This window comes from Xenopus laevis, chromosome 1L, assembly GCF_017654675.1.
Source record: "Xenopus laevis strain J_2021 chromosome 1L, Xenopus_laevis_v10.1, whole genome shotgun sequence".
Classification (NCBI taxonomy): Eukaryota; Metazoa; Chordata; class Amphibia; order Anura; family Pipidae; genus Xenopus; species Xenopus laevis.
This window is the reverse complement of record NC_054371.1, coordinates 141466271-141480262: the sequence shown is the minus strand read 5'-3', so window position 1 is coordinate 141480262 and position 13992 is coordinate 141466271.

The following is a 13992-nucleotide window of genomic DNA, read 5'->3' as shown; positions in this document are numbered from 1 at the left end:
TTTTCTGTTGGTATTGTATTTATGGTACAATGACTACATTACAGTATTTCTGTTTTTCTGAACTAAATTATAACATTCCTGAGCATGAATGGTTTTCCTGGACCTTCACATCACACAATGTTCTAGTGCTACACCTACATTTGGAATGATAAATATCAGGGCACATTATCTTTTAGAATTCATCATAAACCTACAAGCTAAAGCATCTTAAACAATTAAGGTTAATTCCCTGCTATTTTTATTTGTATTGCTAATGGACTGTAATAAGCCATTATATGTACTGCTCATAGCTCGCATGCTATATGGGAATTTTTTTAAAGGCTTTTAAATATACTTGCATACATTTTATACACTTACACACATATTTTAGTAAAGATTTTTTTTGTTTTTATTTTTTTATTTTGTAGACTTCTGCTCCCTTTCACACACTTATTCACACTCACACACACATATATATATATACATACACACACTCAACTTTTACAAGTGTACACACATGTATACACAAAAACGCACAAACAGTTTTTTTTCTTTTTTTATTTATTCATTTTACTCTTATCTTTTGGTTTTTCACCTAAAAATTGTTTATTTTGGCAGCGTGACTATTGGATTATGTATTTTGACCACTAATTACACTGTTGGATCAGTTATTATGTTGTTTCATTGGTTTGGGCAATTTTTGTAGTTTTATTGCAATTTTATCCCTCCATTGTTGTTCCTTATGTGCCATTTGGGGTGTTTTATCTCGATACTTAATAGTATGTGGAAAATAAGATGTTGCAAGGTGGAAATTTGACGTGATTTTTGGAAATGTCACCAAAATCACCAGATTTATGAAAGCTTTGCGGCTTGGTACTTTGGAGTAGAAAGACATGCATACTCAATTTAGATTCGGGGGAATGTGTACGTTCCAAAAATATATGGTTTTCTGCTGTGAAGGTATTTTTTTCTACCTTTGCCCCCAAAAACTATGTAAATGTGTTGATTTTGCAGTACCTTAAATGACAGACCATATGGGGGGGTCTTCATTTTGGGGCCCCTATATGCCACTTGCTTAGATAAACCTATATATACTGGACATAAAACTGTTCAGAGGACCCCAGGCTTTCATATTTGGGGTGATTTGTCTTGATACCTAATATTATGTGGGAAATAAGATGCTTCATGTGGTAGTTTTGAGGTGATTTTTGGAAATGTCCTAAAAATCGCCAAATTTAGGAAAGATGTACAGCTTGGTGCTTTGGAGTAGAAAGACATGCATACCCAATTTGGATTCGGTGGAATGTGTACTTTCCGAAAATATATGGTTCTCAGGGGGTGAACATACATTTTTCTACCTTTGCCCCCCCCCCCCCAAAACTATGTAAATGTGTTGATTTTGCAGTACCTGAAATGACAGACCATATAGGAGGTCTTCATTTTGGGGCTTCTATATGCCACGTGCTTAGGTAAACCTATACATATTGGGCATCAAACTGTTCAGAGCACCCCAGGCTTTCATATTTGGGGTGATTTGTCTTGATACCTAATATTATGTTTGGAAATAAGATGCTTCATACGGTAGTTTTGAGGTGATTTTTGGAAATGTAACCAAAATCACCAAATTTAGGAAAGGTTTGTGGCTTGGTGCTTTGGAGTAGAAAGACATGCATACCCAATTTGGATTCGGGGAAATGTGTTCTTTCCAAAATTATAAGGTTTTCTGGGGTGAACATACTTTTTTCTACTTTTGCACCCCCCCCCCCAAAACTAGGTAAATGTGTTGATTTTGCAGTATCTCGAACTACAGAACTGATAGCTCAAATGGGGAGTCTACATTTTGGGGCCCCTATATGCCACATGCTTAAGTAAACCTGTACATATTGGGCATCAAACTGTTCAGTGGACTCCTGGCAATCATTTTTAGGGTGTTTTACACTGGTACCTAATGATGTGTGGGAGATATAATGCTGTAGATTGGAAGCTTTGAAGTCAATTTTTAAAAAATTCACCAATTCCTATAAAAATAATTGCAACTTGGTAGTTTGGCATACATAGATATATTTACCCATTTTTGATTTGCCAGAATCTGCTCTTTCTAATAATGTGTATTTTTTTAGGGTAACCCTACTGTTAGTGGAATGTTTGGCCTTGAAATCAGAAGTATGCAGTTTTGTGGAACGGTGCTTTGGAAATTTGGTAGTGTACTGCTTGGAGATTTTGATCTATACAAGTGAGAAATCTCCATAAAACTATATATATTTGGTATTGGCGCATTCAGGAGACATAGAATTTTCCAAATCAGCTGTGCTCTCATACATAAAATAAATTATATTTCTGATATATGTGATTGTACTTTGTGAAACATGTTTTTTTTCATTTTATTAAACACTTAGAAGCCTATATCTTTTTACAGAAGTGGAATTACACCAAGCAGGGAACAGCTCCTCACAAACAAAAAAAAGATCAGGTTGTCCTAAAAATTTTTTTTATTGTTTTCCTGGGTAAACTAAAAGACCCTCCTGGAAAGGCCATGTACAATGTTTAAAATCTGCTTGGCAGTAGATGTTTGCATTTAGGACAAATCAGCTGGCAGGGAAAGGGTTTAAGGAGAGTAAGGAACTATAGGATAAACGCAGGATCACTACTGAAAGAGCACTTTTTCAAGTGTGTACTAAGTAGTGAATGAGTAAAGTTTTAAGTAACCGCTAGAGAGTTACCAATTAATTTAGACAATTAACAACAGATAACGGTTTTTTTTAGGTGTAACATTGACCATTTAGTCCAAAGAGTGTGTGGGGGGGAGGAGATGCAGACGGTTTTAATGTAGCTTTAAATAGTTTTTCACTTTTACTTTTTGTGGCCCCTGTGGAATTTTTTTTTATTGTTGCTGGCCAATAGAAGCAAACAATGTAAATAATAATTATAATGATAGTTACTCTGCTCTCTCTCTCTTTCTATGTTTGGAACGATTTCAAACTCTGCAACACTCTTCTTTTATAGAAAGATATTTAGCTCCCTCTGGTGTTCTTATTTGTATTATTTTATCTGCAAGAAAATTGTAGTGTCTGACTTCGTAAAGTAATGTGTTGGTAAAATTTTGGCTTGTTGCAACTACATTCAACTAACACCTACAAATGTTCTGAATGTTGAAATCAAACATGCAATAACTGTTGAAATCATTATATAGTGAATAAAGTACCCCCTCTTGTAAAATATAAGGATATTATAAGTTACCGAGGAGTTTCATGACCATATAAAAACACGAGGCCGAAGGCCGAGTGTTTTTATACAGGTCATGGAACTCCGAGGTAACTTATAATATCCTCATATTTTACAACTGGGGGTACTTTATTTATTATAATACACAAATTTTAGTGAGTCATGTGACAGAAATGACATCACTACTCACCATTTATAACTGATGACATCACTACTCACCGTTTATAAGGATATAATTTACAGGATATTCATGGCTTTTGTGTATTATATAGTATATAAAGTATATACACTATCTCTTCTTTGACCATACAGACTGATAAATAGGTAGACTATAGGTAGGTAGACATATGCAGTCCTAACAGAATTTGAGAGCAATATTTTGTAAGATCACATTTAACACAAAGGGATGTATAAATTTGCTCTATATTCATCATAAATATGCCCATACAAATTCTATACAAGTGAATGAAGAGCTGTGAAACTTCCCTCGGGCAAACTATAGTGAGTCCTATTTTCACCCTTCAATAACTATGTTCCATCGACTCATTTTGTTGTATATAGGAAACAGTATAATCACCACTGTAAAATATTAAGATGCTAGAGGTCATAATAAAGGTCAACCACCATAGTATTTTCTTAATCACAGGGGAAACGAGCAATGGAGAGACTGAGGAGTGTTGAGGGAGGAAGGAAAAAACATGTCATATCTGTTAAAGTTTGTTGAGCGATGTCATATCTGTTAAAGTTTTCTAGTGTCTGTTAATATTGAGTGTACTATGCTTAAAGATCTAGCGATAGTCCAACATGTAGCTAGAAATGTTTCCAGTCACCTGGAATAAATACTGTACATACAGGCTGATGAGAAAGGTGTTGCCATTTGAGCTATATAACATTCAAATTTTGCATTAGAATTTTCTAGGCATTTCTGACAGGATTTGTCAAATATTATATAGACCTTGTCCAACCAGGATACATCGAGTGACCTGATTTATCTGAATAAAATGTTAGTTGATCCTCTGGGAAATTTTGAGTTGCTATTACCACAATATGGTGATCGAACATTGAGAATTATTTATTCTGTACAATAAAATCCAATTTACAAGATAGGTGACAGGTGGGATTGTGGCCATTTTTACAGAAACTTAACTAGAGGGGGGTGGGCCCTGGCGCAGGACGCGCAGCCGGGCCCCCCGTCCCCCTCCGTACACCCGGGACTGGCCGGGAATATGCGGTGCAAAGCGGCGCGCGGACTGCCGGGGGGCCCTGAGGGGGTGCGGGCCCTGGCCCGCTCGCACCCCCTGCTCCCCCGGTAGTTCCGCCACTGCATTTTTATCTCTTGTATTTTATAAATAGAAAAAAAACTCTACTTGAAATTATACTTCCAGTACTGATTGCTAACAATCACAATTTTGTAGGTGAAATTCATGTAAAGTAACTCTAACAATTAGCTTCTTTTTTTGGTCCTTTTCTCTAGTTTTCACTTTGCCCTTTGCATCAACCTATGCCTAAAACTACTTATTTCAGCTTGAATGCAGAACATCTCCTAAAGCATACAGTGTTCAAAGCGTGCCACTATAATCTGACACTATCCATAAAAAATCTGTGCACCTTATTTTTCATAGCATTATTCAGTCGAGTGGTGGATTAATAGGATGTGAGGCTCTAGGCTAATTTTTCCACAGGCCCCACTTCTAGACTACTCCCACTCCCAACATTTTAGAAATATACAACAATTAATTAGGGTCATGGGTGCACCTGGAGCAGTGGCGTAACTAGATGTTGCTGAGCCCCACAGCAAATTAATTTTAGGGCCCCCAACATATCCAGTGTTTGTCCTGTTTTACCAATATATGTTCAAATTGCTCATCAATGAGAGTCTCATGGGGCCCCCTGTACCTCCTGGGCCCCCCTGCAGCCGCAGGGTCTGCTTTCTCTGTAGTTACGCTCCTGACCTGGAGACACATTGGGCCCATGATCTAGCTTTTTTCAATTATTATTTGTATTGGAGAGGAAGAGCTTAGTGATGCTGAGAAAGTTATCTCCAGGTTTAGCAACCCATCATTTCTATCAGTTGGTGCTCTCCACTGTGTATGCTGGGTTACAAATACTGGAGTAAACATTGAACTATCTGACAATCCTTAGTGGGGGGGTTGATTTTTTTTGTATATAGTACCTATTAAGTACCCTTGCATCATTTATGGAGCTGGCAAATACATTTTAATAACAACACTTCAGTTGATGTTGATTTTACAATTCTTTATAAACAGAACCAAGTGAATGTTATTGTACTTGGTGGTCTAGTGTGGCAGCGGGGACACCAACCGCTTCGGTCACGGAGATCCACATCGAATTTTCTTTTAAATTTTTTTTCTATCTGTGCTGCTTGGCCTAGGCCCGGTTGGGACAGGTGTATGGTTGGTACCTGCTGGGATAAGATTAGGCTGCCAGACAAGGCAAGGCACGTGAGTGTGTGGCGTGCACCCAAACTCAATGGTACGTGCTGAACCCAACATGTCTTAGAGAACCCAGGCACACTCCACACGCATGCCTTGCCTTGTTTGACTGTCTAATGTTCTTCCAGCAGGTACCGTGCACCTGTACTTACCAGATAATAATAGTTGAACATTTTGGGTCCCTAATCACACTGGGCCCCTAGGCTATAGCTTTGGGTAGCCTATTTATGAAGCCTCCCCTGATTCAGTCATTGGTTATGGTACAGGAGGGATCATTATAGGAGCAGTAGGGGTTTTTCATCCTTTTGTGCTATGAGCTCCTGTGGGGGTAGGTCTATGAACATTCTATTCACTCTTTTTGGATTTTTGGAAGCGTATTTGTAAAATGGTGAGTTCTAACTTTCCCCCATTGATAAATATACTTCTAAAAATCCCATATGAATGAATAGAACGTTGGTAAGTTTTTATTTATTAAAATCCACACTCACATTTTGATAAATCTGCCCCTATAACTCACATCGGAGTTCCATGACCTTTATAAAATATTGTATGTAGTCATGGAATTCCTCTGTGACATAATATTAGATTTTAGTATAGAAGGTACAATATTCACTATATACACAGTGCTTAGTGATGTCATCAGTTATCATCAATGTTTAGTGATGTAATCACATAACCTTGTGTATTATAATAAATAATGTACCCCCTTTTGTAAAATATGAGGATATTAGGAGGAGCACAGCCTTCAGCCTCATGCTTTTATATGGCTATGAAATTCCTTGGTGACTTAAGATATCCTTATATTTTATAGTAGGGGTATATTATTCAATATATAATTACCTACAGATGTTACCTAAAGATGTTGGTGATATCATATAAACATTGTAACCTTGAATGTTAAATGTTTAAATGTGCCCAAATGTTACATAACTTAAGCACATTTTCAGTAGTGTGGTAATCATTAATTATATTTGGGCTAAAGTGTGTGTATCATTTTTTTGCAAGTCATCATGAACTGACAGGGTTTGACTTGGGCAGCGTCAATGCCACTGGTCCTAGCCCTCTTCTCTTAACCCTGTATATACCACACTAATGACAATAACAACACTAGGAGGCCAGGATGGAGTTTAAAGCTTTAAAGCTTTATTCTTAACATCAATGTAAATAACATGTAAGTATAACTATAACCCAACCGGAATGCTTGCCCAACAAAGTACTCTACAGAGTGAACGGCCACTGCCATGCTGCCCATCCAAATGTACATCTGGATGGGCAAGTAGAAGTGAAAGACCTTACCCGGGAGAGGCAACACCACATTCTACAGATAGGGGAATACTGCCCGATTTCCACTCTGGCAAGCATTCCCCCACCTACCCGGTTACCATGGCAGCATACTTGCCAATGACCAACCATACCACAAGGGCGGAGGGTTGGATACTGCTCCCACCTCTGATACCAGACTGAAGGGTTTTCAGCTGCTTCTCCCTGCAAGGTAAGGTTTAGGGGAAAACTCAAAAATATGCCATCTCAAATTTGTTGTGGTCATGTAGAAGTCAATGGCAGATGTTTCTGAAGTAAACCTTGTTCTTGATCCTAATTAAACTGCACTAATCTCTGTTGGTGCAAAACAATCTTATTGGGTTTATTTAATTATTTTTTTTTTAGTAGTCTTAAGGTATAAAGATCCAAATTACTAGCATTCCTTTTATTCATTCGTAATTGGAAACATTCCGGTGTTTGATTCTTAATTGGTATAAACTGGAAAACTGGATTGTTTAATTTTATTAATGAAGCCATATGTATTTAAAATAGGTTATCATATTTAAATGTTTAATCTACAGTTAAAAAGAAAAGCAGACATGTAAGAATGGTAGTGGTGGTGCCATTTTTGCCACTGTCAACTTTTTTTAGGTCCAGCCCAGCCATTTGTTCTACTTTACATGAAAGACTGATCTGTATCCAGGGGCGTAACTACAGAGGAAGTAGAGCCTGCGGCTGCAGGGGGGCCCAGAATGTACATAGTAATAGGAAAATGAAGCTGACAGGTGGATGGAGGAGACATTGGGACTTACTTTTGATTACATTTTTTTAAGTTGCAATGCTCAACACTTAAAATCGAAAAGATCTCCTTTCTTAGCCACATACACATATAACTGATAATCCCTACACCTCCACACCTGATCTCCATCATAACTGGGGCCACACTTTTATTTTGACCTTTTTCTTAATATAAGAAGATCCCCCTTTCTTCAGTTTAGATTGAGATTGTGGCCTGGCACAATCTTTCTTCACTGTGAATTACATAAACCGGTAACTATAGCAATACCTTGCGCTTGACGACCTAGTGGCTGCAGCTGGATGTAAGTAACTGAGATAAACACAATGGAACAACTTTAGCTATCTCCCTTGCTGCAGCTTATCTAGCGTTACAGCGCATTAAACCCACAATAAAGAATGGCTCCATCTGTATAGGGGGGCCCATGTGGCCTTAATTAATGAGTAATTAATATATTTTGGTAAAACAGGACAACCTCTGGATATTTTAGGGGCCCTAAAATTATTTTGCTGTGGTTATACCACTGTCTATATCACTAGTTTTATTATTTTATGAGGGGTAAATAGTATGGAAAACATTTCATAGAGTTTTCATCTTAAAAACGCTTATTTGATTATTATGATCAAAAAAAATGCTTGACCTGCTGAGTGTACTTAAAGGAGAACTAAACCCCCCTGCGATGTTAAGTCCCCACTGGCCCCTCTCCGTTGGCCCCCTCCCTGCCTCCCCCCTGCACAGTCTTACCCCAGAATTCTGTCCCCATTTGAAATAGTGACTGCACATGCAGAGTGAGCGCAGCGGAGCTCACGGGCGCCATCTTCTTCTCTTCAGTAATCTTCGTGTCTTTTTCCTCCCCTTTGGCAATTTCCGTCTCTTTCGGCGCATGCGCAGTTGTCACGAACCAAAAAATTGCTCCAACTGCGCATGTGCCATTATGCCGTTCACTCCACTCACTTCACATTACGCAGCTCATCAGGGCTGTATTTAGGTCCGATGGCGCCCTAGGCATCGGACCTAAACACGACCCTACATTGTGCGTGCTGACATCACATGCCAGCGCGCTGTCATCACCCCCTCAGCTCCGTCAGTTTCCTATTGAAATCCGTGACGGAGGGTGTGGAGGGTTTTACAAAAACAAAAAAAATAGGCAAAACCGTGCTGCCCTAGGCACAGGCCCTCGGGGGCCAATATATAAATACGGCCCTGCCACTTCAATACAGTTCTGATATTCATTTCTATAGTGATTAGATCATTATACCGTGTCTACAGGGATCAAATATGTCTGAGGTTAAAGAAGTTTCTCCTTATCAATAGATATCCTATTGCATAACTGGGGTTAAAGCAGTTCTGGCACCACTGGCTTCACGGTGAAATCTGATCCAACAAACTTGGCTGACCTTGTTTACAGCTTAATGTTTCATTGTATGTCATAGAAAGAGCAGAATTCAAAGGTGCAGCTAGGTCATGTGGTATGTAAGGATAAGTAAACCTTTAAAATAAGTGAAAATGTAAAATTGATGAGAGTGCTATTCTAAGTACTTTTGCAATTTACATTCATTATTTTCATTATTTTCTAATGAAGTTTTCTTCAATAAAATTAACTTATGTCCTCACATGTTATTGTCTATAGAAGCATGGAAGTTCAATTCCATTTATCAGCTTATGCTATCACAACTGAGAGCATCAGCCCTCAATCGATCCAGAAAAGAGTGAATATATGCTGAAGTATGGGCTTACTATGCAAATGCTAGGACCATCTTAGTGACATTGTCTTAGTGACAATCGTATGTTGTCCTTCGGCAGCCATTATGAAGTAAGTGACTGGCCGCTTCACAAGCAGCCAAACACAGTAAGCTAGAAAAAGATAGAAAGCTAGAGATTTTTACATAAATATAAACTTGAAATGTCTCCTACAAGCTTTATTTAGAGCATATGCATATGCAAATAATCTTTGCATATGAATCACTCTTTCTTCTCTTCTTATGGTATGAAATTGTAATGGTCTGAATCATTAAATTAAAATTATTCCCCCTGAATGAATACTTAACCAATAAATAGTTTATATCATATTAAGTAGCCTATTGATTCTTTGTTCATTAATTGGCTCATATGATCTAACTTGTATGTGTGCCCTTGGTCTGAATCATATGGTCCCAGGGGGCGGCCCTTAGTTCTCAAAATGGCAGTTTTCTATTTAGGATTACCCAATGGCACATGTATTAAAATGGTATATTTTTATGAAAATGGTTTACTTAGATGAAGCAGGGTTTTATATATATGAGCTGTTTTATGAGAAATATTTTTATAGAGACCTACATTGTTCAAGGGTTTAGTTGTCCTGTAAAAGAAATAACTACCTCCCTGTTAATATTTTCTTTTTTTTTTTTTTGTAGCCTGACTCAACACAAAAAAATGAAAGGAAATGTGACAGGTAGCTGAAAAAGTAAAATGTTGGCTGCTTGCACTATCATTACTTTATTTAGTCTAATGAGGCCAGCTTTTTGCTAATCGCTATGGAAAGGAAATGAAGCGATGGGATGAATCGGGGTAAAGGAGATGTCATGTGACAAGCTGAGGTGTGACTTGATTAAATGCTAACCATTCCAGACATAAACTGATGGATTTGGGGGGGGGGGGACCAAGTAGGACGTAAAGTTGAGAACATCACTAAAAGAGCCTGAGGGAACAATATTTTACTGCTATACCATAATTGTTTCCCATTATGTTAATGGAAAATGCTGCATATTAAATATCTAAACTGCATACTAATTTACTATACCTAGCATATACTGTACATTTTAGTGGTACGTTTTACTAAAGTTAACATGGCACACTGATGTTTCAGATTAATCAGTTCTACTTTTAATTGACGTTGTTAGCAGAATAACAAAATGTTATGGTATGTGAATTTATCAAGAGAGTACAGTGTATGGGCCAGAAACAAAACCTTCTCCAATGAGTAAATAGTGCAGATATACAGTAGGACCTGTTATCCAGAATGCTTGGGACATAGGGTTTTCCAGGTCACATATCTTTCTGTAATCTGGATCTTCATACCTTAAGAAAATCATGTAAACATTAAATAAACCCAATAGGCTGGTTTTGCTTCCAATAAGGATTAATTATATCTTAATTTAGATCAAGTGCATGGTACTGTTTTATTATTACAGAGAAAAAGGAAATAATTTTTAAAAATTGGATTACTTGTATAAAATGGAGTCTATGGGAGACTGAATTGCCATAATTAAGATATAATCCCAGCTAAAATATAATTAATCCTTATTAGAAGCAAAACAATCTTATTGGGTTAATTTAATGTTTTTAATAACTTTTTCAATAGTTTTGAGTAGGGATGTAGCGAACTGCCGATTTGGTGTTCGCGAACGCCGTTCGCGAACACCGGCAAAAAATGCGAACGTTCGCGAACAGTTCGCGAACTTCGAACACCCGCTAAAATCGTTCGAATCGAACGATCGAAGGATTTTAATCGTTCGATCGAACGATTTTCATTCGAATCGAACGATCGAAGCATTCGATCGAATGCTTTTCATTCATTCGAATGCTTACAATCTTTCGAACGAATGGAAATCGTTCGATTTTTAGCGGTCGAAGGAATTTGAATGGTCGAACGATTTGTATTCGAATCGAACGCGAACTCAAAATGCGAACGTCGCGCGACGTTCGGGAACATTCGGCGGACGCGAACGGTCGAAGTTCGCGCGAACAAGTTCGTCGGCGAACAGTTCGCTACATCCCTAGTTTTGAGTATATTTAATATATGGAGATCCAAATCCTGTCAATGTCCCAATCTACTCACTGGTATGCGTACAGGGGCTGGCTCACTGGAGTTCACAGGCAGCTCTGCAGTGCTAACTCTCTCAGCAGTGGCATTGGTCACCTCTTGGGTGTCTTTCAGCTTGTCAGGCAGCAGGTTGGTCTCTCTGTGTAGTGATGGAGCTCCACAGATCTCCTTCTGGCAAAACTCAGCACCGTTACTGATTTCCTGAACAGTCTTTCACATGGAAAGTTTCATCAGGAAGTCCTTAATTAATAGCACCTAGTAACCCAACCTTTATTTTAGGCATTGAGGCCAAACTTCTATAAGGTCTTTCCCATCTGTCCTCTGGGACTCCTCTCCACAAGCAGTTTTCCTGCCCTCCAGCAAATCAGAATGTTCCCTCACCAACAATGTCACTGATGTAGGTAGTAGTTGCATTGTCTAGAGCACTACTGGAAGGCCACAGGGAATTGGGCTAATTCTTTCCATCCCCTACAACTGTGTTCAATTGCTGGATGTCTTTACAGGACCAGGAGACTGCATATCTTTCCACCAGATATTACTTCCATTGAAGCAAGGTATAATGTGGTCTTAAGATTATATTTCACTGGTAAAATACCAGCCAGGGCAGGGCTGATATTACAACTTTTTTTGGCAATGTACTTGCCAGTACATTTGTAACAACTAGTCCGGCATGCCTCCAATATGTCCTAATTCTCCTCTCCATGCTCTCCATCTCCCTGCTCATCTCATGAAATTCACCTGTGATAGCAATGCTGACTGCCTTACATCACAGGCCTGCTCCTTCGCTGATCTGAAATCTGCCAAAAGGTTGCCCAATTGGTGCAGTTGAATTCTTTTTTGAAGGCAGTGATGTCACGGAAGTGACATCACCACACACCCTTGTGCCCTGGCAGTGACGCCACTGCACAGACGATCCGATGGAGTCACTTAATTCTTACAGCACACACTGAACTTCGCTGAAAGACTACAAAAACTCTGGAGAATGCCTAAAGGTGATGGAGACCAGAGGTAGGAGATCAAAAACTCACAATAAAATAGAGGGAGTTTAGTAGCACAGCTATGTAAAGGGGGCAAGATTAAATAAGCTACTTTTACAGATTTGTTATTTTACCAGGGGAACTTTGTTTATTTTAAAGCATTTTTTGCCAACTTTAAAAGAAAAAACTTGACTTAATATCCCCATTCGTATTTAATCAAAGGAGATGAAAGATATTACATGTGCATAAAGAACTGCATTTTTTACTTTAAGCCTAACTTTTTTTTTTTTGTTTGATGGCACAATGATTTTATAATTTAAGCCTTTTATGTATATAGCCTACACTAAGGGGCCGATTCATGAAGCTCGAGTGAAGGATTCGAATTGAAAAAACTTCGAATTTCGAAGTGTTTTTTGGGCTACTTCGACCATCGAATTGGCTACTTCGACCTTCGACTACGACTTCGACTACGAATCGAACGATTCGAACTAAAAATCGTTCGACTATTCGACCATTCAATAGTCGAAGTACTGTCTCTTTAAAAAAAACTTCGACCCCCTACTTCGGCAGCTAAAAGCTACTGAAGTCAATGTTAGCCTATGGGGAAGGTCCCCATAGGCTTGCCTATGTTTTTTTGATCGAAGGATATTCCTTCCATCGTTGGATTAAAATCCTTCGAATCGTTCGATTCGAAGGATTTAATCGTTCGAACGAACGAATAATCCTTCGATCGTTCGATCGTAGGATTTGCGCTAAATCCTTCGACTTCGATATTCGAAGTCGAAGGATTTTAGTTCCTAGTCGAATATCGAGGGTTAATTAACCCTCGATATTCGACCCTTCATACATCTGCCCCTAACTATTCTTACTATCCAGTTTTAAATCTAAACAAGACTATTGTTCCTATAATGTTTTGATGCATCTTTTTGTAATAAAAGATGTCTCTTGCATGCTTTTTTGGAGACTATTATTATAAACAAAATAGATATTTGTTAAAGGCATCCTATCAAGATTTCTTCCCAACACTGCTGCAGAGAATGCACTGTTCTTTTGTTTGTGGTGTTCGATATTAACGTAGACTATAAAAATGACAGTTAATAGCAATATAGCCCTTTTGTTATGTGCCAAATGTTTAATACCATTTATTGTCCCATTATTGTGTTTTGTATCATAGTGATGTTATGTGGCAACAGATACAAATTGTCTAATAAACACTGTTAAAAGACTGGGTCATCTAAGGACTTGTATATCGAGCTATCATAAAGGAAATCTGTTCTACATATAAATATTTTTGTTTGGTTTTGTATATAGAAGGGTCTGTTATCAGAACTTGAAATTCAAAATGGTTACATTTAGGTTGCATTTAAATTCAAAAAATAAATTTAAACAGCTGTAATTTAGTTGGCCAAGGAAAACCTGAGCGGATCCTTCTCTATGACCATGATAGCATGTTGGTGTTAACCATAAGATTCTATTTAGTGTTTGAACAGTACTTACCATGCC